The 24,603-nt window shown below is 40.9% G+C and overlaps 1 long non-coding RNA gene across 1 annotated transcript; it reads right to left on the reverse strand.

Moving 5' to 3' along the window:
• Nucleotides 1–1,383: 1,383 nt before the first annotated feature.
• LOC140497378 (uncharacterized) lies at nt 1,384–24,192 on the reverse strand. The gene is made up of 2 exons (XR_011964652.1): nt 23,838–24,192; nt 1,384–1,881 (listed from the first exon to the last, which is right to left on the reverse strand). It is a non-coding gene; the product is annotated as an uncharacterized lncRNA (long non-coding RNA).
• Nucleotides 24,193–24,603: the final 411 nt, after the last annotated feature.

The raw sequence follows: 24,603 nt of genomic DNA on the forward strand, positions 1-24,603 counted from the left end.
GTATTTAAGAAAGAGTATAATGTAATGGGATGTTGAATGAGATAAGGTATCCATTGTTAAGTAGTACCCAACTGGGGATGGCTTTTAATGCCAGGCTACGGGTGGACCTCTCATTTCGGTTTCCAGCTTTCTCTTCTCAGCATCCCCATCAAATGCTCACTGTCCTCGTGTCGGTGTTTGCAATGTGATAGGAGACTCCTGAAGACTCAGTCTGTAGCCAAAGAAATGACTTTTGAATGGTGGAATTTCAACCACAATGATGGGGCTAGAAAGGATAATATTTGGGGGTGCAGGTGTGCTTAACAGGTAATCCATTTGTTGTAGCATTTGTATGTATATTTGTGGATGATGAAGTTTTGCATCTAGGCCTCATTATTTTTTCTTCCAAAACCAAAATGTATGTTCCACTTAGCTTCTTGGCCTCACCATTCCCATCTGTGATCTGGGAAGAATGGCCATCACTATCCATGGTGCTCTTCTCCTTATAGGACTATCCATTCATGAATCTGTACACAGTAGACATATTATAAATGTTGATTGAATTAAATTCCTAGCTATAAACAGTTGAAAATTATTGAATTGTAGCATATCTATAGATGGCAAGGCAATCTTTATATAACTAAGTAAAAGAGATATTATCAACATATTTTAAAAATCAGAATAAACCTTTTACTAATTAGAAATGCAGTCAATGTTACATGAATATGTAACACTCTTTGTTTAGTGCCTCATGGAACAGGGTAGTAGGCCAAGGTCAGATAAATAAATATTCATAAGCCAACTTGAAAATCATTTTCTAGAGAGAATACTTATGTATCTATGAGTTCAGGGCAGCCATGAGCATGGATTCTGTTGCTTGGGCATGGATAGGTCTAGGCAACAAGTAGCACAAAGCTTGGATCCTTCCTCTGCAACTCCCTGACCAATCAGCATAAGGCTTTCAGCAGTGTCTTCTCAAGGCCTTGTGTCCAGAACTTACAATAAAAGCAGTGAGTCATAACCATAGTTTTTAATGACATGCCCCCTCTCCCAGTCACCCAGATTCTAAATGTTGGGCTCTTTCTGGTTCTTTAATCCCTTTCACTTCTCACAACCAAATCCTGTTGACTCATCCTCTCCAGTATCTCTGGAATGCAACCTTTCCTTACAATTCTCACTAAGATCAACATAAATCTAGTTCAGGCCATTTTTTTATCTGTTCTCTGTATTATTTTAACAGTTTTCAAAGTTATCTCCATGCTTCTGTCTTCCCCCCTTTCCTGTTCCCCAATTCATCCTATCTACTATCACTATATGAATCTTCTTAAAATACTACTTTTGTTTTTTAAAATAAATTTTATTGAGATTGTAGAACTTGATATTTTAAAAAATGAATGTTAAAAATTGTTTTTACATGTAATTAGAAAATTTTAAAAATTTTTATTGATATCTTTTGTTTTTACAGTAGTTATTTCTAGAAATACTTCCCTTCTCTTTCCTCCCTCCCTCCAAACTGAACTTTCCCCTATAACAAAGAAAAACAGTAAAACAAAAACACATCCAAATGGTGACTGTGCCTTACAGGGTCTACAACATTCTGCCCCCTATTTCTCTGGAAAGAGAGGTTTCATCAATTCTTCTCCAGGACTAGTATTGTTAAATATGACTTTTATCATACAACTCCCTTGGTTCAGTGAAGCCTTCAGTGGTTCCTCATTGCCTATAGCAATGTTTCCTCTAAACTTTGTACCCATGAGACATCAAACATTTTCTGCCATAGACTGCTCTGTTCACAGAAGTGTCATGGCAGCCAGCTTGTGGAGTCTCAGGAACCATAGAGGATATCCAATTTTCTCATCTCATGGTGCCCTGAATTCCTCAGTGATTTTTTTCATGCCATCCCTAGGGCAAAAGAAATACCAAAAAATTGTGTTTATTAAGTACTTAGGTGGAAAATGTAAACATCTTGGGTGCCCCAACAAGTCTGTTGTGGCATCCAGGGAGCTGAGGCACATGGTTTGGGAATCAGAGAACAAAATGAAGGATATCCTTGGGTGAGAGATGCAGAGTATGGAGAGAAGGAGGAGGAGTTATTTTTATAAACTTATCAGCTGTAAGAAGCAAGAATCTTTCTTCTCAAAGGCAATGTGAAAGTAGAAAGTTCATGGGTTCTGTAATCAAGGGATCTGAATTCAAATCCTGCTCTGATACTTCCCTATCCCACCTGGGCCAGTCATTTAATCTCCCTTGGCTTATTTTCTTATAGATAAAGTAAAAGGGTTGAAGAAGAGAGCTTCTGAGGTCCTTTCCAGCTCCACATCTGTAATTCTCTAGTAAAAAATTTCCATGAATCAGTCCCAGTTTATGAACCCACAATCTGGAAAAATTGGTTTGCAGAACAAAGTCCATCTACATTCAGATTTGATCTACTTCCTGTCTCTAGAGGCACTTTTCTTTTTTTATGGTCAACCTTTGCCCTGAAAGTCGCCCCTGCCTGGAAGGCCCTCTTGGACCCTTCTTCACTCATCCATACACTACTCTAGCCTCAAAATCAAGATCAAGAACCACTTTTATACCTGAAAAGAATTACATGGACTGATGCAAAGTGAAATGAAAACATTGTACACAGTAACAGCAATATTGTATGATGATCTACTATGAATAACAGCTGTTCTCAACAATATAATGACCCAAGATGATTCTATTTTTTATGAGAGATAATTTGCCCCATTCCATTTCTCCCTTTCTCCTCCCAATATATTTCTCTCTCACCACTTAATTTCATTTTTTTAAGATATGATTCCATCCTATTTAATTCACTCTGTGCTCTATGTGTGTGTGTGTGTGTGTGTGTGTAATATCCCACCAACTACCCAGATAGTGAAAAGTTTCAAGAGTTACAAATATTGTCTTTCCATGTAGGAATGTAAACAGTTCAACTTTAGTAAGTCCCTTATGATTTCTCTTTACTGTTTGCCCTTTCATGCTTCTCTTGATTCTTGTGTTTGAAGGTCAAATTTTCTTTTCAGCTCTGGTCTTTTCAAAGTGCTTGAAAGTCCTCGATTTCATTGAAAGACGATTTTCCCCCTGAAGTATTATACTCAGTTTTGCTGGGTAGGTGATTCTTGGTTTTAGTCCTAGTTCCTTTGACTTCTGGAATATCATATTCCATGCCCTTTGATCCCTTAATGTAGAAGCTGCTAGATCTTGTGTTATCCTGATTGTATTTCCACAACACTGGAATTGTTTCTTTCTAGCTGCTTGCAATATTTTCTCCTTGACTAGGGAACTCTGGAATTTGGCCACAATGTTCCTAGGAGTTTCTCTTTTTGGATCTCTTTCAGGCGGTGATCAGTGGATTCCTTAAATGCTTATTTTGCCCTCTGGTTCTAGAATATCAGGGAAGTTTTCCTTGATAATTTCATGAAAGATGATGTCTAGGCTCTTTTTTGATCATGGCTTTCAGGTAGTCCCATAATTTTTAAATTATCTCTCCTGGATCTATTTTCCAGGTCAGTTGTTTTTCCAATGAGATATTTCACATTATCTTCCATTTTTTCATTCTTTTGGTTTTGTTTTGTGATTTCTTGGTTTCTCCTAAAGTCATTAGCCTCCATCTGTTCCAATCTAATTTTGAAAGAACTGTTTTCTTCAGTGAGCTTTTGAACCTCCTTTTCCATTTGGCTAATTCTGCTTTTGAAAGCATTCTTCTCCTCACTGGCTTTTTGAGCCTCTTTTGCCAATTGAGTTAGCCTATTTTTCAAGGTGTTATTTTCTTCAGCATTTTTTGGGGTCTCCTTTAGCAAGGTGTTGACCTGCTTTTCATGCTTTTCTTGCATCTCTCTCATTTCTCTTCCCAGTTTTTCCTCCACCTCTCTAACTTGATTTTCAAAATCCTTTTTGAGCTCTTTCATGGCCTGAGCCCATGGAATATTTCTTTTGGATGTTTGGGCTACAGAAGCCTTGATTTCTACATCTTTCCCTGATGGTAAGCATTGTTCTTCCTCATCAGAAAGGAAGAGAGGAGATATCTGTTTACCAAGAAAGTAACCTTCTATTGTCTTATTTTTTTCCCCCCTTTTCTGGGCATTTTCCCAGCCAGTGACTTGACTTCTGAGTGTCCTTTCCACACCCACCTCACCTCCAGATCTGCCCAGCCAGCAATTGGGATCTGATATTCAAATGCTGCTTCCCAGCCTCAGGGCTTTAGGCAGGGGTGGGGCTGCTATTCAGTGTGAGATTAAATTCAGGTGCTCAGGTCAGGGCAGGGCCACCACACGGGGCTCAGTTCCCTCATGGGGTTTATGCGGATACCTTCAACAATGTGTCTGAGCTCCTGCCTGCTTTGGGAGCCTTTGTCTGCTGTCACCTCTGCTGCTGCTTCCTGAGGGGGCCTGAGTTATGGGGACACCCCACTCCCTTCTCGTCCAGCCAAAAAGACCCTCTCACTGACCTTTGGCACCTGTGGGTGGAGGGACCTGTGCGGCCACTGGAGATTCCATCCCTGAAGCCTGCTCAGATCTGCTCCTCTCAGTGCCGCACAGCCAAGGCAGGGCTGGGCTCTGCTCTGGGTCTGGTGCTCGACAGACCTTTTGTGCCAGTTTTTCAGGGCTTTCTGGAACAGAAATCTCCTCCGCTGCGTTGTTCTGTGGCTTCTGCTGCTCCAGAATTTGTTGGGAGTTCTTCTTTACAGGTATTTTATGGGCTGTGGGTTTGGAGCTAACATATGTATGTCTTTCTACTCCACCATCTTGGCTCCTCCCCCTCCCAAGACGATTCTAAAGGACTTATGATGAAAGATGCTGTTCATTTCCAAAGACAGAACTGGTGGAGTCTGAATGCACATCAAAAGATATGTTTTCTCTATTTTATTATTTTTTGGGGGGTTTTCTATGTCTATGTTTTCTTTCACAGCATGATTTACATGGAAATGTGTTTTGTATGACTACACATCGATAACCTATGTCAAATTGCTTGCCTTCTCAATGAGGTGGGGAGGGAAAGGAAGGAGAGAATTTGGAACTCAAAATTTGAAAAAATAATGTTAAAACTGTTTTTACATGTAATTGGGAAAAACAGAATTTTAATTAAAAAATAAATGATTTTTTAAAAAAAGTATCACTTTTGTTATGGAAACTTTTCCTGACTCAATCCATGCTGCTGCTCCGTATTCCTACTGAATTTATAGCCAGGACCACACTTATGAATGAGCAGTTCCTTTACTTCTGCCAGTTTTGTCTTTTGCCTCTATAGTGCCTTGCATAGTATTAGACATATGGTAGAGACTCTAAATGCTTTTCGATTGCTTTGGTGCTTTTTCCTTTGAGTTGGTTAGCTAAATTACTGGGATGCAGCCTGATTGTTGTGGCCAAAAGAATTTGTGGTCCAATTTCCACCCTGCTGTTATGGCACTCTGCTCTAATTTCATCTTTCTGAGTCTCAGTTTCCCTATCTGAAATTGAGATAATATCCATCCTAACAACTCACAGGAATGAAGCATGGTCTAGTGGAAAGGGCATGAGACTTAGGGCTCAGCATTTTGCATAGCTCCTGGTATACAGTCAGCACTTAATAAATGTTTACTGACAGACTGGAACAGAAGACCTGGTTTGAGTCTGGTTCTACCAGTCACTAACTCTATGACTTTGGGAAATTTTTTATAGCTCTCTGATTTTACTTCTTCATGTGTAAAACAGAGATGATGATAATATTTATGGAGTCTAGCTCACTGGGCTCTATTGAGAAGGGAGCTCTGTAAACCTTAATGCTCTCTCTATAGAAATATCAGTTATTATTTTGAAGATAAAGTCAAATCATGTGAAGCAGATTGCCACCGTCTTGAAAAAATGTAAAATATAATTGTTATTTAAGTAGAGACAATCAGATGTCATGAGGAGTTGTTAGGGAGAGCTGACTTTAAACAACACCTCTGATATTTACTATCTGTATCACTCTGAGAGATTCAGTTATCCTTTAGGTGTTTTGAGCTAATCTTAGTTATGTATTAGCTATAAAAGATGTGTGGGGTGTTCAGGGAGGACTTGCACCCACCAGGTGAGGGCTTGCTGAGCCCTTTGCAGGGCTGTTCATCCACCATTGGTGTCCACCTGTCACCCAAGTCTCACCTGTGATTCCAAGAAGCTATAGCAAGTGCAGTGGCCAAACTGGGATGAAACTGCCTCAGCATTTAGGCTAAAGCAGATTGAGGGTAATTGACAAGCCTCAAACCTGTCAATGGGTTAGGAAAATATCTTCCTTGAGCATAGGAAGACTTCCCCCTGACAGAACGGGTGGATGAGAACAATTTGTTCCTTTGGCTATGAAGGAAGACAGCTGAAAGAGGAGCTGTGGAGTGCTTAGACCTTGGTCCGACATCAACGATGCCAAGGTCATCACCAGTTGTCCTGACTTTTGTATTGTCACTGGACTTAGGTGACTGAAAGAGAGAGTGAGGTGACGATTTTGTGCAACTTTGCCTCACTTAATTCCAATTTCATGCACAAGTCAAGACATTACCCTGTGATATCACTGGTCCTCTTTGAAAACAAACGATGAATAACAACATCAGCCATTAGTGGTGGCTAACTTCTACACTGTTGACAGAGGGAGTTCTCAATATGAGATTATGTTGATATCACAGGTCCTTTTAATATTTTAAATGTGAGAGACAGAATTTCCCAGTGAATAGAGAGCTAGTTTTGGATCTATAAAGACCTGAGCTGGTGTCCCACCTCAGACACACACTGGTTGTGTGACTTCCACAAGTCATTTAGTTCTGGGCAACTCAAAAGCTATAAGTCCTAGACGTCTGGGTAGCATTGGTAGAGGTGACTTTTTCATCTGGGGGTTTCCTATATGTATATAATGAAATCACCTTATCTCTAATATTTCTTGACAGGCTGGGTGAACTGAGCTTATTAGCAATAGCTACTTGAAATCTTTTCACATTGGTTGATGAGTCTTGGTTGGATGACTATTCAATAAAGAAGTTTAAGGGATACTTTCCACTTACCTTTCTCCATTGAAAAGAGTAAGTAGGCAGCCCTGGAGATTCAATACCATTCTCTATGGACCCAGGATATCCTCAGTAGTATTATGCTGAGTTATATTGGTTGCTCTTTGAGGAAAGCCATACCAAAACCTAAAAATGCATTTTCAGATTCTATGACCTAAAGATGTCTTAGAGGGATGAGGACAAGGACACCTATAAAGATATGAATGACCCTGGTCAGTCCTTTATAAATGACAAAAAGTTGATAACATTGCCTTTTGATTTCTTCCTCCTTTGGTTTCCAGATTCTTCTCTGTTCTTTTGGTCCTACCTTTCCAGAATGCTCAGCCTCTCACTAGAGACAAAGACAACTCCAAATCTTTTGCTCAATCTCTTTCACTGCCATCAAAACTTGCCTATTCTGTGTCTCATTATCTTAGGACCCTGATTGGTAATGGAACCTAATTTGTCATTAATGACTGATGATTACTTTATACATTATCCATCTTATGGGCATTTTCCTTTTAATAGGGAGCAACCTAAAGGAGTGCTCTAGCTATAAAATATCATGTTCCATGGCAGACCTATTACCAACCGTGTTAGAGGAAGAGAGATTTTTCTCAATACTTCTCAGCTTACACAACAATGATAACACCTATTCTTTTTTTTTTTATAGAGGGGGGAAAGGCAAGGCAATTGGGTTATGTGACTTGTCCAAGGTCACACAGCTAGTAAATGTGTCAAGTGTCAGAAGCTAGATTTGAACTCAGGTCCTCCTGACTCCAGGGCCAGTGATCTACTCACTGAGCCTCCTAGATGCCCCAATATCACCTATTCTGTCAGTATATAATAGAAGGTCATTCTTGAGTAGCTCTAGATTTTAGAACATTAGACATGAGACAGCCCAACTTTATTTATGGTTGGAGTTTCAATCCTGCCACCAGGTGGCACTATTTTGGCTTTGTAATCAGTTGCTTTCATGTCTTAGAACATAGGGCAGAAGATGAAGTGTTTAGATGTCTTTGGAGGTATACAAGAGTGCTATTTGCAGATCCACTTTTCTGTATAGAGTTTGAAGGAGGCAGAAAGCAGGGGAAATTGAACCAAGTGCCTGACTTCATGAACACATGTGTTTGTTCCTCCACCCAACCCTACTACTTATGAATAAAGATCATATTCACAACTATAGTTACAAAAATGAGCATGGACCAAAGATAGTCCTAGAAGAGCAGAGCCTCATAAAGTTGTTTTATATAGAGGGGTGCTCAGAAATAGTGACACATGAAAATCTAAGTAGATTGGTGGAGAGATGTGGAGTTGAATCCCAGTTTCCCCAAAGAAGGCATTATCTCCAAATTTTCTAATGGGTTTGCAGTACTGCACCAGGGAGGTATTTCCCAAAGGGATCACCTGATTTAATATATTATATGTAGACTGGAATCATAGAATCATAAACTATTAGAGTTGGAAAGGTGTAGGTCCTTGAGAAAATGGTGGGATTATACAGATCATGAATCCCCACCAATATGAATGGCCCTATCATTTGCTATCTGTTAATATCAGCAGGTGGGATTAACCTTTGGTGCCCTCCAATATCCATTTCTGGACACACACACACACACACACACACACACACACACACACACCCCTTATTCTGGTCCTATTTTCCTCCTATTTATTATTCAGAGCCTCTCTTAAAACAGCCAACAAAATGCCAATAATCTAAGTCATTTTACAGACAAAGAAACTAAAACCTAGAGAGAAGAAATGATCTGGCATGATTCTAACTCTGTTTCTCAGTTCAGTTTTCCTTGGATTACCTTTTCCCTTCAGATCTTTTTTCACCTCTACAAAGCATTACTAAGTATAGCAAGGGTGATCTCCTATGAAGTGGAATAAACATTGATTTGGGGCCAGATGCCCTGGATTTTCATTTTGGCTGTAACCCTTACTATTGCATGACTTTGTACAAAGTCACTTCACCTCTCTGGGTGGGAGCTTCTTCTATAAAATGAGATGGTTTAAAAAATAAAAAGATAATAAATTTTAAAAATGAGAGGGCTGAAACAGATGATGTCAAAGTTCCCTTCCCTAAGTTTTACTTCCCAATATCTTTGATTATCATTATCTGTGTATGTGCCATAACCCCTGTGTAAACTCCCTCAGTGTAGTGGGCAGGGAACATCTTTTCTAACCTCTGGATGTTCTTCCATTGCCTACCAATGTGCTGTGCACAATAGATACTTTAGAAATATGTGTGTGTGTGTGTGTGTCTGTGTGTATTTCATTTCCACCACATCCTAGGATCATAGATTTAGAGCTGAAAGGAACCTTAGAAATCATTGTCACCAAGTCTATCCCCCTCACTTTTACATGTAAGGGAAGGGTTGATTGACTAAATCAGTGAAGGCACCCCGTAACCCTTAAAGTGAAAGATAAGATGTTATCCCCTTGATATCTTAACCAGGTGTCTCAATAGAACCAAATCAATCAAAGACTTTCAACTAAGTGTGCAAAGGTCCTGATCAGTCTGGATGTCTCTGATGGGATATTGGATGAAGAGGGAGTGAAGTTTCATAGAAAGTGTTCAAATGGACTGAGCAAACTTGGTAACACTGTCTCTATAAAATGAGGGAGCTGAGTTAGTGTAGAAGTTGAGAGATTTGGGGTTAGACGCGTATCTGTTGGGGGAGAGAAGAGGGATATCTCTGAGAAGGGACCACAAGTTGGGAAGAGAACACCTCAGTTTTGTTGACATTGTACTCTTCCTGCCCCCTTCTTAGCCCAAGAATGAACTTTGCAGGTCTGGAGGACTTCCCATCTTCCCATCAGTGTTCTAGCAGAGTTCCTGGAACAACTAAGGACAGTGGCTACATCAGGAGCCAAGGACAAACTAGACATACAGTTACAGCTCTGCAAAGAGCCCAGCAGAAAAATATACTATACACAAGGTCCAGCAATGGGACTTCTTGGAGCTTTGAGTTACCCCCTTAACAAGATGTACTTTCTAAGCTTGGACCCACTTTCCACTGAATGCTGTATATACCAGTGGGAAAGTATGTTTTAGAATTTTTGGGAAATATTTTATGAAAATTGATAATTTTTTTTGAAAAAACAGGCACTTCCCTTCCCTCAGTCCTTCAGGGCTATTGCTAGAGCCCTGAGGGGATCCAGTAGCTAAACTTTAATGACCTGACTTGCCAGTACAAGGGGCAGTTGGGACATTAAGTCCATTGCATGCAATACATATACTTGAGAAATTGAGGGTGAGACACTTGAAGTGGCTGGTCTAGGACCATAAAGTTAGTAAGTATCTGAAGTGGAATTCAAACCCAAGTATTTTCAAGGCCAAATTTAGTACTGTAACCTAGAAGTGTTAAATTTGGTAGTCCACAGAATTCTCCTCCAACTAGGTGTTTAACAAAAGAAATTAAAAATACAATTCAACATTGATAATATTAATTTGTAGTTTTCTAGGTCAATATGGCCCACAGAAATCTGTTTCTATTGGAATTTGACAGCGTTGCTCCTTCATGCTGGAGTGCCCTCTCTCTGTCTCTGTCTCTCTCTCTGTCTCTCTGTCTCTCTCTGTCTATCTGTCTCTCTCTCTCTCTCTCTCTCTCTCTCTCTCTCTCTCTCTCTCTCTCTCTCATACATTAGGCTGCATCTCATGCCATCCCAGCTCCTGGACCCTACAAGGAAAGTGCCCTGGCCACTGGCAAAACAAGAACTTTCTAATAAGGTTGTGTCCTCCCATGCCACCTTCATAATCTTCTGCAGGAGAGAGGTAGGAAGAGTTGGGGAGGTTTGGGGGGAGCAGGGATGCTGGCAGCCCTTGCTGAACTGTAGAAAGTAGGTGATGACAAAGCAACTGTGAAATAACCAGAAAAATACCCCGAGCGACCCAGCTGGCACCAGCGCTGCCATTGCCACGTGAATCTTCCCTCCTGCCAGACTGGAGAATAAAAGCAGGGACAGCCATCAGTCTAACCAGTAGCACTGAGAACTGGTCAGTCTGTCAGTAAAAGGAGCCTATTGGAGGCAAGGACCCCTCCCTCCTCTTCCATAGGCACCAGAAATAAAAACTGGAAGAGATACTAGCTCTGTGTTGTTTTCTTAAGTGCTGGGCACAATGATTTGGGAGGGTGGCCCCTCATCTGGCTTGGGCATAACAAGTGACTTTGGTGCTTCTTTGAGCAGGAGCCAAAGAGAACTGAGGAAAACAATGCGTGTGGTGGAAGTGAGAATATCCTGGAAGGAAAGAAAAGAAGAAAGGCTGTGGTGAGCAAGGGGCCTTAGTCCCTTTAAATTTGTTCAATGTTTCTTGACACAGAAAGCTGGCATCTCTAAGCATTAGGCAGGGGAATATAACCTCAGAAAAATACTTTGCAAAACTTAAAGCACCCTATAAATACCAGCTGTTACCAGTACTGGTGTTGTTATAGCATTTAGGAGTCAGACTCTATAAAGGGCAAAGATCCATGTTTGCAATGCACAGAGACTGCATGGATTTAGTGCTGAAATTTAACTCTGGAAGCAATACTTGTTTCAAGAGTATTTAGGTTGTGATGTGGTTTGCTGTCCATCCTTTTCAAAGAGAACCAGTGACATCATGGGTGATGTCTTGGCTTGCAGATGAACTGGATTTAAGTGAGGCAGAGTTGAGTAAAGTCATCAGCCTTGGGTCTAGGTTTGGCTTTTGATTTTTCATCCACTAATTCTCTCTCTCTCTCTCTCTCTCTGTTTCTCTCTTCCTCCCTCCCTCCTCCGTTTTTATCTTTACTTTCTCCATCTGTGAAAAGGGGGGGGATTCTGGCTTTCCCTACAGAATTGTAGTGTGGGGGTTAATTAATTTTGAAGAATGATGAAATCCTGTTAATAGATGCTCTATATTAATGGCTTTAGCAATCTGAGGAGCTGGGGGATAGGGGGATAAAGGGAGATCTAGAATATTCTCAACCTGGTACCTATCTGATTTTTTTCCATGCTTGATTTAGTGATTGAGGGCTAAAGATGTGACTGACACTGCTTTTCTTAACTCGACATTTTTTGCTCTGGGTTTTTACCTTGATGCTTCTTAATTATTACTGATAATGTAAGCTGATGTTCCAAGATCAGTCCCTAAAAAGGAAGGTGCTCAAAGCACTCAGAGGAATGGGGCTCTTGGTGGGTAGTTTCTGCAGACAAGATCAACATAGCTGACGGTATGATTTGAGGAATTCAGAGTTGGCCTGACACCTCAAAATATTTTCTCATCTACCATGAATTAAATGCAATCAATAAATGTCTCTGGGAGACAAGGCATATTCAACTGGGACCAGTTACTAAAAAACACTTCAGGGTGGCTTTGCTTCTCAGATTTTCTTGCAGAGTGGGACTCTGATACCAGGTAGCTAAGTTTCAGTTAGGAGAAAGAGAAAGGGAAAGTTTTAGATCTCAAGCTTCTGCCTAGACCAGTAAGATGAAGTAGGGGGGGTATGGTCACTGTGCTGGGGGGGCATTGGAAGGGTAGGGGCAAGTGACTGTAACTGTCCTACATCTTAGTGTTTTTAGTGGCTGATCCAGAGAAGAGTTGTCCTAAAGCTAGGAAGGGTCCATGTGCTCTCCTCACTCTGGACTAGGCACGTGGGAGGAGGACTCTTCTGGCTCCCTAGATCAAGCATGCAAATTGAAACTTTAGGTGAGACAGGGAAAGGACTAACATTTGCAATCCTCACAGTATAATTTAAGCTTCTGACTGGGTAGCTTCTCACTCCATCTCTGCCCCTACCAGCCTTGGAAACGGAAGGGGAAGTTCCTTAAGATGTTTTTTGAAAATGAATATTTTAATAAATTATAGGAGTTAAGAGACAGAAGGTACTTTAGGGACTGTCTAATTCAATTGTCCTTTCTTTATAGTATGACTTGGCATTTTCATGCTGATGTTCATTTTGAGCTTATTAGGGTGTTTGGTGTAAGATATTCATCTAAACCTAATTTTTGCCAGACTATTTTCCAATTTTCCAGTAGTTCTTGTCAAAAAGAGTCTTTCCAATTCTCTTATTTTACAGACAAAAGCAATCAGTGACTGGAAAAATGAATGATCTTCCCATGGCCACCCAGCTAGGCTTTGGCTAGAACTTGAGGGACTAGAACTCGAGAAAAGCTGGTATAAGAAAGGCAACATTTGTGCTAGCAAGAGTACCCTAATGGCAGTTGCATCCAGAAGGCTCTGTGTGACAGTGAACAAGTTATTTCATCTTAGTTTCTTTATCTGTGAAATGAGGGCAGCAGTATCTGTCCTATATCTCTAATAGCATAGTTGTGAAGAAAACATTTTGTAACCTATAAAACACAATATAAATGTGGTCTATTGCTACTTTTAAATAAGCCTTTAGCCCATTCTCTAGGGGGAGTAATAAGAGATATTGGGCAAGCAAGAATGCTCCTTCATTTTTGCTACTGCCTATAGTTAAATCAAACAAGGATATTTATTATGATTTGGAGTGAAATGATTAAGCTTTGAATCCCAGTTCTTCTACTTATTGCTTATAGCATAGGATAGGATGGGATGGGATGGGATGGGATGGGATGGGATGGGATGAGATGGGATGGGATAGGAAAGGATAGGATAAGATAGGACAGGGACTGAACCTGTGATTTGATTGATGTCAGGAAAAAAGATAAGGAAGTTCTTTAACCAATGCACCTTAATTCATTTCTGCAACATAGAATGTTAGAGAGCTGTCTACTGTATTTGGAGGGTAAGTGAATTATTTGCCTGGGGTAACAGCCAGTATGTGTTAGACCCTTTAGGAGGTCTTTAGATTGGTTCTCTATCCATATCAAGTCTCTCTGTTCCCTGGGACAAATTATACATTCTCTCTGCCTCAGTTCCCTCATTTGTAAGATGTGTTTGGGATTTCAGCTCCCACTCTGAAGATCCTATGAGCCAGTATACTACTCATCTGTGTCCCTGTTTGCAAGGTTATTTTAAAAGTCACAACCAGGTGACAATGCTACCCTCCTTGTCAGGGATGAGTTGTTCTTTTGAAGTATTGTTACAAGGTTCTGTGTTGAAAATCACAACTCTGTGTACCAAACAGAAGATCTGCTCTTCCAAAGCTTTGCTAGCCCCTGAGTTTGTGTGTTGTGCAGAAAGGTGGGTCACATGCTTTACAGAACAGTTTCTTAATATAGTGTAAGCTTGGCAGGGAAGGAGCACGTCACAGGCATACAGAAAGAAAAAAAATGTAAAAGAAGGTATTTGTAAAGTCTGATATGATAGTTTTCATAGTTGCTTCAGAGGGAAAATATAGAAGGCAGAGATAAGCTAAACAATTTCTTTAAATCCCAGTGAACTTTTATCTTCTCTCTGACACTGCTTGGGAGTGGGTGTATGCATGTGATGTATTTACTGGTTCTCTTTGATATCCCTTCTCCCCACTCTGGACATGGTTCTTTGACTCAGCCCTCTCTACCTGGAATGACGCATGGCCTTCTGTGGGACTTAGCTCTGCCGAGGGAATCTGCACCACCAGACCCAGATGAATGTCCCCGGGAATCCTCCTGCCAAAACCTTAATTCAAGACTTGATTAACAGCGGGATGGAAAATGTTATTCTGCTTGTAGTAGTAAATGAGCTGGCTCCAGAGGAGCATGGAGAATTGGCTGGAGTAGGGGGAGGGGGAGTGTTAAGTCCTCACACCTCCAGGTGAAAGTCTCATTTTTGTAAGAGAAGACATTAATTGTTTGCTGTCTTTGTGGAGTTTTTCAGTTCAATTCTCACTCACTACCATTGCCTGAGATCCGGCTTGTTCTTACCAGGACTCAACAGTCCTTCTCCTCCCTCCAGACCTTTTCATAGCCTCCCCCCACCACTGTCTCTGTGCCTGAAATATTCTCTCTCCTTACTTATGCCTCTCGGAAGTCCTAACTCTTGTCAAGATTCAGCTCAGAAACACAATAATGCCTTTTCTGTGTCTCTCCCCTCCCAGAAGTTAATGGTCTCACCACCCTCAAATTGTGTGTATTTGTCTATATGTGTCTGTCTATCTATCTGCCTGTCTGTCTTTCTCTATGTATAGATAGATATGGATGTACACACATACATGTATAAGTACATCATATGTCATGTAATTTATGGCACCTAATATGTCATGTTACAATACACATGTGTGTTGTATGTTATATATGTGTGAATGTATGTATAATAACACCTACATATTACTGTTTTACCCCAGTAGGGCCTAAGCAGCCAGAGGGCAGGGACAAAGTTTTCAGATAGCACAGTGTCTCACTCACAGCAGACACTTAATACACGCTTGACAAGGAACTGAAATGATGCTCTGTCCTTCATTCTCTGCAACACCTGGTTATGGTGGAATGCATTCCCCATTCAGAGAAAAGAAAGGCTCTGGAAAAGTCTAAACTAATCTGATTCCTTTGTTATCTCCTTCAGAATTTAAACCTCAGTACAAGGGGGGATAACTAGCGCTGGAAAGGATAATGCCAGAAGCCCAGGACATTTTCTATAGGCAAGAGACCATGGTGAAGAATCCACTGGTATCCTGCTAATTGCATATGAGGTTCCAGGGGATGGGTAAGGGGCCTAGAGCTGGAACCAGTGGAAAGATAAAAGAGTGAGCATTGGAGTACCACTGACTGGAGTAATTCATTTCTTGATGAACCAGGAGTACAATTTTCCCATAGATATCAGGGAGGTAGTTTGGAGTGCTCCATAAGAGGAGGAATGCATTCTTTTTCGGACTCTCTGTGTGATCTTAAGGAAGTCATCTCTTTTCCACTACAGTTTCTGCCTCTGTAAGATTGTGGGGATTGGTCTGTATGACTTCTAAGATCTTATTCAGCCTCCAAATTCTGCTTTCTAGTTCAGCAGGTATATTCAGAGTTTGTATTGTTTTTAGAAGATGAAATAATGAAAAGAAAAATGCTAAACACTGTATCAAAATGTCTACTGATAGCCTCTCAAACTGCTGGTACAGGGTCCATCCATGTAAAGGGAATAAAGTGTTATCAGTTATATAAAAATGAACTTTCTTTTGAATTGAAAGACTCTGGGATTTTTTTTAAGCACAGATAAATGTAAGGGGTCATAGGAAGCAGATCCATAACTAGGGCTGGGCAAATAGAGCTTTGCCTCAGGGCACAAAATATAAAAGTGGTGAGAGCACCAACCCTGAGCTTGCTTCTTCCAGCCCCTTAACCATAGCAGCTGTACCCCATGTGAGCTCCTCCCTATCCACTGCTTTCTACCCCAGCTGTGCTTCTGAGCATCTCCACACTTTTGTTCTCTTCCTCACTGTGCTTCTAACTCTCCCAGATTTCATGACCATTACTCAGTCACATTTTCACCCTATAACCTTCCTCACTGTCTGAAGCCTACTCACCCTGGGACATTCCTCCATCAAATGTTCCTCTTCTCTGACTGGTAAACTCCTTCAAGAGTGTTTCTTTTTTGGGAACAGACCTAAGGCCAGACTTCATTCATTCCTATTCAGACTGTAGTCTTTACCACCATGGTTGACAAGGATTTATGTGTTTATCTTCCTGCATTAGAGTGTAATTCTTTGATCCTCTGAGGACCAGAACCATCTTTCTTTGTCCTTGTAATTCCATCTCTTAGCATAGTTCTTGGCACAGAGTTAGCCTTATTAAATCCTTTCCTTGTCCAATTCTCTACCTCAGGCAATATCTAGTCCTTAAGCCACATCATCCCAGAGCATATATATCCATCCCTCTGGGGCTGCACCTCAGGTGAGTTCCTTATTAGCCCCAATTTCCTAACACTTCCCTCTCTTGCCTCAGATACAGAAATTTCTAGTTATTTAATTAGTCTTCTCTAGGAAGTAACTAGTTAAAGGTAGAAGGAAGGACACTAGTAATTTATCAATAAACAATGATTCTTAATCATTCTTTGTTGGCTGAATAGATGAAGCTATTTAGCTTGGCCTGACAAAGGGAATGAGGCAAAGGAATCATATTAGCTAAACTGATCAGTTACTTTAAGACTTACAAAGCACTTTCTTCATAGTAGCCATGAGGTTGGTAGCAGAAGTACCATTATAGATCCATTTTAACAATAATCACTGACATTTATATAGCACTATAAACTTTGTAAATCACTATGTGTATTTCCTCATTTGAATCATAAAAACCCTATGAGGTAGGCTCTATACTTATTATTATTGATAGTAATAAATTAATATTATTGTTTTGATCCAGACCTATGATTTCATCCGTGTGAGAACTCCCAGTGTGGAAATTCCCTCCAAAGATGTAGTCAGCTACTCATCAGTAACTTGTGGTCTTAGAAGTTAAATGACTGTCTCATCCCATGATCACAGAGCTAGCATGTGGGCAGAACTTGCTGAATCCTAGGTTAGCCCTCTGTTCATGTCTCACACTCCCTCCCATCTCCATCTTATGGAGATAGCCAGGAATACCGAGAAGACTAAATGATCTTTCCATTGTCAAGCTCGTGTCAGAAGTGGGATTCAGGCGTAGGTCTGCCCAGCTCCAAGGCCAACACTTGATCCCCTATGGCCACAGTGCCTGTCCCCAGATCCATCCATCTGTTGCTTCCTGTACTGGGAGAGGGTTTAATACTAATCTTTATCACCATATGAATCTCTTCCTAATCCACCACACATAATGATATATGCTAATGGCCAAATACTAATTATTTCACAGGGTTATTGGGAGAAAATTGTTTTCAAAAAACCACAAACCTCTATACCAAACCTAAGCTAATATTATCATCAGTAGGTACAAGTGCCCTTTGCATCTCATCTGGGTTTGTTTTGGGGTTTAATATAATGCCATAAGCAGGACTCTATTGCTCACAGAATCTCAGCTGTGTCCAGATCACTGTGGGGTGTTGCCAGTTGTCCAGTTCTGTTGTATTCATTTTAGGTTTTGCCCTTTCTAACACCAGCTTATTATTAATTTTAGTCCCTAGGTCTAAGGGAGGAGGGGCAAGAGGGTGCCGGGTAGGGAGGCAGAAAATGAAGGAGAATCCTTTGGTTGTGATACTTCAGCAAATTTTTTTTCTAAGAACTACTTTACAAATACAGAAACAAGGGTTCAGTGAGGTGAAGAGATTCACCCAAAGCCACATGGCTAGTAAGTAGTATTAAAGCTAGGGCTGTCAGCCCAGACCTTCTGACTATAAGGTCTGTGATCCTTTCTCCACCCCTTTAGTCGGCTTCTTTAAGACCCTGAGTAAGTCACTTAGCTATTCTGGGTCATGGACGAAACAAACACATTTTTCTGAAAGCTTGAACAAAGGGAGATTGAAGATTCTGTGTGCTGTGAACTTCTAAGAAAAGTACTGGGGAGGGTGCGATCACATGGTCCCCAAGTGTTCAGCTCTCACATTCCAAGAGCTGGTTTTGCTGTTTTCTTATTTGTTTTGGGTTTGCTCATTCCCTCAACAAATATTAACTGGATGTCTACTGTGCACAGCAATGTGTAATATGGTCTGAACAGCCACACTTACTGGTGCTATACTGGTAAACAAACCTTTTATCTGTTGGATTTTCCCATGCTGACTGCTTGAGTGGGGGGGCTCTTTTTTCACCCCTGACTGTGCACAGGGCAATACAGCTGGGGTTCTTTATGGCCAGGTTTCCATCTTACTCTGAAGCAGGTGGTAAGGAATTGTGGGGAACTGCATTATCTCTTCCTTTAAAATCGCAAACAATTTATCCCCCAAAGACTCTGCTCTGTTTGTTTAAAAAAAAAAGTTGCTTTGACTACAGGTCTTTAAAATCTGACATCATTATGCAAGACTTAATAAGCCTATTAAGGACTTCACAATCAAGATCTAACTTCTCTTTGATCACACACATGTATATATATACATACATATGCATACACATGTATGTGCAATGCATGTATATAAAATACAAACTATATGTTCACATACATATATACATATATATCAGTCTATCTATATTTCTCTATCTTTGTCTACCTATACATCTATCAGGGCATTTGGCCCTAAGGAACTTTGGACCATCTGAAGGAGTCCCAGCTAGGGACCAAGCATTGCCTACAAAAGAAACCAAGGCCTCCAAGTTCAGTCATCTAGCTAGCGACATTTTCGTCTTTTCATGTGTGAACTCTCTTTAATTCTGGAATCTGATCTCCCTTTTTAAGCTCAGACAATCAGAGATTTGTTTAAATTATCAAAGGAATGGAAGACAACACGGGTCAGTGTAAAGAGTCTTGGATTTGGAATCGAGGGACATAGGTTCAAATCTTGGTGTTATCTATTGGCTCTCTTACGACCCTGGGCAAGTCATTTCTTTTCTGTGGATGTTGGTTGGACTAGATGACCTCTAAAAGATCCTTCTATATCTGGTTCCTGTGAGTCAAGAGACTCCCATAAACCACCTCAGAAGGCTGTATTGGCTTGGAGTGGTCAGGGCTGCTGACCTTAAGAATGTGTGGTCTGTCTCTGAGTCATGGCTAAATATCAAAACAAGCTAACGTCCATAGCGGAGAATAACCTCACTAAATAGGATTTGGTTTCCTCTTCTCTTGTAAAGTACAATCATTTAGTTTAGGCATTTTTGCCTGTAAGGAAAGAAAATGTGTTAATTATATCCATAGCTATACTTAATTACAATACAATCAATTGTATGCCATATTGATTATATAATACATACTACATTAACACAATTAATGAGAACCTATGTGCAGAAGTGGATAGAGGGTGACCTCAATCAAGAATTCATGAGTTCAAGCCCTATATTTGACAGATACTAGTGTGACCCTGGGTAAGTCACCAGTTTACTTAGCACAGTGCCTGGAATATTATAGAGGATTAATAAATGTAATGACTGAGTGATATAATGTCTCAGTGTCCCAGGCAATACTCCAAACCTCTATGTTACAGCCAAGTTGCTCATATAAATAATGAAGAGTATTTCAACAAAGGGAATTTTTCCCATTCTGATGAAAATAACAATTTCAGACCTTCATATATGTATATATAATAGCTAATGATAATAGCTAACATTTATATAGCACTTACTATGTGTCAGGAACTGGGCTAAGGTCTATATAATTACTACCCCCTTGATCCTCACAATAATCCTAGGAGGGAGGTGCTATTATTATTCCCATTTTACAGATGAGAAAACTGAAGCAAATAGATGATAAAGTGACTTTCCTAGGTTCATCAAGTTAATACATGGCTTAGGTTGGATTTGAATTCAGATTTTCCTAATTCTAGACCTGGTGCACTATCCATTGTGCCCCCCTACATGTGTATACACATGCATGCACATGTATATATGCACACACATATATACATACAAACACAAGACAATAATTATAAATGCAAGTAATACAGTATTTAAGGTTTGCAGAGTTATTTAAATGTAATCTATATTGAATTCTCATAAGTACCTTTGAATTTCACTCGCATTTAGAATAATAAAATCTCACTTGGAAGGAATTTTGCATGTCACCTAATCTAACCTCCTATTCAATGTAGGAATCCCTTGTATAGAACCTCAGACATCGAGGCAGCTAGTGTGGATAGAAGGCCCTGACCCAAGTTCAAGTCCAACTTCAAACACTTACTCTCTGTGTGACCTTGGGCAAACTACTTAATTTGTTTGCCTCAGTTTCCTCAACTGTAAAATGGGATAACAATAACATTTACCTTCCAGAGTTGTTATGTGGATCAAATGAGATAATATTTGTAAAGAGCTTAGCACAGTACCTGGAACATATAAATGCTAGCTATTATTATTGTCTCTCTTTGAACACTTTCCGTGATAGTGTACTTGCTAAATTGGGAAGTAATTCATTCTTTTTCCTTCTTTGAATGCAAATTTGCCCCCTACAGCTTTCATCCATTGGTCCTGGTTCTGTCCCCTGAAACAACAGAGATGTCTGTTCCTTCTTCCCCAGAACAAGCCTCCTGAATATATAGAGACAACTATCAGATATGCCCTTAATTTTCTCTTCTCCATGCTAAATATGCTTCAACCATATGACATGGTTTCCAGACTCCTCTGACTCTCAGTCACTCTCCTCAAAACATTCTCTAGTTTGTTAATGCTACTTTTAAATGTGGAACCCCAAACTGAATGCATTGTTTTAAATGTGATCTGGTCAGCACAGAACAAAATGGGAATATTCTCTCTCTTCATCTGAATATCACAGCAGCCTGCTACCAAATGTAGGATTCCTCTAGTTTTGCCCTGGTCTGGTGCAATCAAGGTGACCCTGGGTTTTTGAACACTATACTGGTAGAATTCAAGCTCTGGCAAGAAATATCTAGTTGGAAAGGTAACAAAACCAGGCAGCTAGGTAGTGCACCGTTAGGTAGTGCGGTGGATAGAGCACTGGGCTTGGAATCAGGAAGACTCATCTTCCTGAGTTCAAATCATTAGCTGTGTCACCCCGGGCAAGTCACTTAACCCTATGTACTTCAGTTTCCTCCTCCGTAAAAATGAGCTAAAAAAGGAAATGACAATTTTGTCCAGTATCTCTGCCAAGAAAATTCAAATGGGATCACAAAGAGTTAGACGCATGACTGGAAAACAGCAACAAAAAATAACTTGGGGGTACAGAGCTGGACCTGGTAGAGAGTCAGGAAGATCTGAGTGCAAACCTAATCACGTATACTTATTAGCGATGTGACTCATATGCCCATATCTGTAAAATGAGGATAATAATAGCACCTACATTTCCGGGTTATTGTCAAAATCACATGAGATAATATTTGTAAAGTTTGCTCAGCAAACCTTAAAGCTCTACATAAATACTAGCTGGTAGTAGTAAATATGGTAGTCTATTTGAAACCAGATCTTCTCACAGCATATCTAGGATTTTTCCTACTTTACTGTGTTAAATCTGGAAAGACCTATTACCAGAAAACTGACTGTGAAGAAATTTTGGGGGGGCTATAACAGCTAATAAATCCATTTACTAAGGCATGAAAAAGTTGCCATCTCCATGGATAGAAAGAATACTTAACTTCAAGGAAACAGATCTTTTGAAATAAGATTTTTATTAGCTATTTTTAAAAGTATCTATGTTACTGTTGGCTCATACTAAGCTTGCGATTAAGCCTCCAGGAGTTTTTCTTGTGAACTAGGAACAAGTTAAGTCTCCCTTATCCTGCAATTGTGCAACTGATTTTTTTTTTAACCTAAATGGCAGATTTTTACCTTTATCCCTGTTCAGTTTCCTAGTAATCTATCATCTCTCCATATCAAAACAATTTTTTTGGCACATTACTCCTCCCCCATTTTGGGGGGGAAGTTTTGAACAAATTTCATACAAATGCACACACATTTGACAAGCAAGCCTTCCATATATTCCTTCAAATTATTTATAAAAACATTAAAGAAAACAGAACCAAGGATGGGGCACTGTGTCATACAGAGAGACCTCTTTCCCAGTTGACAATGAGTCATTAGTCAAAACTGGTTGGTATTGATTCAGAGCAGGGACCCCAGGCGCAGTCAATACTCTAACTGCACCTGTAATCAAAGCATAGGCTCTGACTCATGTTAACAAATAAAACTAGAAATGTAAGCAGGATATCCAAATCTTTTTTCCCTTGTTGAGGAGAGTTGCTAGCATTCGGTTGTTATCAATAGCAATAGTTGTTCTAAGTCTACAGTTTATAAATATTAACTGGCTTTATTTAAAAAAAAAAAAACCCAAAGCCAACTCCTATCCATGTTTGTTTCTTCCCAGTGCCCAAGGAAGCCCTTTCCTTCTTAAGAAGATAAACTTTGGATGCAAAAGGTGAAGGTGAGAGTGAGGGTGGGATGGCAAAAGGAAGGGTGATTTGTTTGACGTCCTGCTAGGTCCGTTTTATTTTTTACCTACAACCCTGGGGATTTGGAAATAATTGGAACACAACAGAATGACTATAATGGAGGTCAAGGAAAATCAGTTAGGCAGGAGGCAGATGGTGAGCCTTGGATTCCTTCTTCATTACTACTTCCCTCACCTTTCCCATTGCCCAAAGGGGTGGAGGGACTGAACTGTCTGAGCATGGGGGAGTGGGAGTGAATTGGGAAATGGGTCATAAAACCTGAAGACATTCAAACACCCACTGGCTATAAAAGCCACCTTATGCTTAATTCTAATTGTCACCGAGGCATCGTGATTCATTCCCTGCTGGCTTCTTCTCTGCTCATGAGATTAGGTGGTGCCTGGAAGGAAGGGATTGGAAGGGGCAGAGCTCCTGCCTTTCTTTCATCCTTTACCTCCCGAGTCTCAGATTGGGAGGGAGAAGAACCAATGCCTTATTTCTTTGTGTTCACACTCAAATCTAGGGGGCTGAATATCTGATTTATGCGTCTTAGGGTGGGAGGGGGGAAGATTGTCTGAGAAGCAAAGAAAACACAGGAGGGAAAGGAATGCCACAAATCTCAAACACGGATTTATTCTCCATCATATGTGGAATTATCTGCAGAGGAATCACCTCAGTCCTAGAGAGATGATGCTCTGGGTCATATGGAAATGGGGTCCTAGTGAGGGGTGCTTGCTGGATTCCTGCATCCAGAATTTTGTTAGCGGATGGGACAGAGTATAGAAACCCCAGGTCCAAAAACGACACATTTCCTGCTGATCAGACCTTGACAGGCAACCTTTAGGACTCCGGAAATATCACTGAACTTGGAGTTGGAAATCTGGGTTTGAATTCCATCTTTGCCACTTACAATGTCCCTAAGTCTACTGAGACTCAGTTTTCTCATATGTAAAATGGAGATAATAACTATTGCTCTACCTACCTCATAGTGTTACTGTGAAGAAAGTACTAGTGTAAAAACACTCTACAAATGTAAATGATTATTATTGCAGACACCCCCTGGCGTCTTCTCACCTTCTGTTTCCAGCTAGTTGGCTGAAGAGAGAGGTCCTTTGGTTAGGGCAGGTCCAGGCTGCCGTCTCTCTCTACCTCCTTGAGCAGCCCCGGGGTTTGAGGTTGGCAGAAGGAGAGCTAAGCAGAATGTCACGATAGAAGACTGTCAGGGTTGGGGTGTTAGATCTTTCCAGACTCACAGTTCGGTTCCCTCTCTGGTGGTCCTTTCTCCCTGGTTCCTTCACTTACTCCCTCCTCAGGCCCCAGGCGCAGGCCCCAGGTGCTGTCCGAAAGCTGAAAGACACAAACATCCCAGTCTCGAGGGAGGAGAACATCTCGGTCCTAGGGCGCTGCCCCACCCCCAGCCCCGCCTCCTGCCCAGCCGGAGTGGCTCAGCCCTCTCTAGTCTCCAACCTTGGCCTGATTACTGACCGCCCCAGGGAGTGAGAAAGAGATCTGAGACCCCAGCTTCCCTCCCTATTCCTTCCTCCCACCCCAGTTCTTTGCTCCCGCCCGGCTGCTGTGACGCTACCCAGAGAGGGTCCCCACCGAGCCTTGACCCCAGGCCGAAGAAAGGTGCTCAGCCCTGGGACTGGTTGCTCTGCTGCCGGAACTGTCCCAGTCTTGGGGCCCTAGGCTCTTGCCCGGGTCTCTAGCTAGACCGGCAGAGGCGGGCGGGGGAGCGACGGTGCACGCACACGCACACACACACACATACACACACACACACACGAACACATACAAACCCATACACATCAAACCACACACACTCGCGCGCGCACACACG

This window comes from Notamacropus eugenii, chromosome 3 (assembly GCF_028372415.1).
Source record: "Notamacropus eugenii isolate mMacEug1 chromosome 3, mMacEug1.pri_v2, whole genome shotgun sequence".
Taxonomy (NCBI): Eukaryota; Metazoa; Chordata; class Mammalia; order Diprotodontia; family Macropodidae; genus Notamacropus; species Notamacropus eugenii.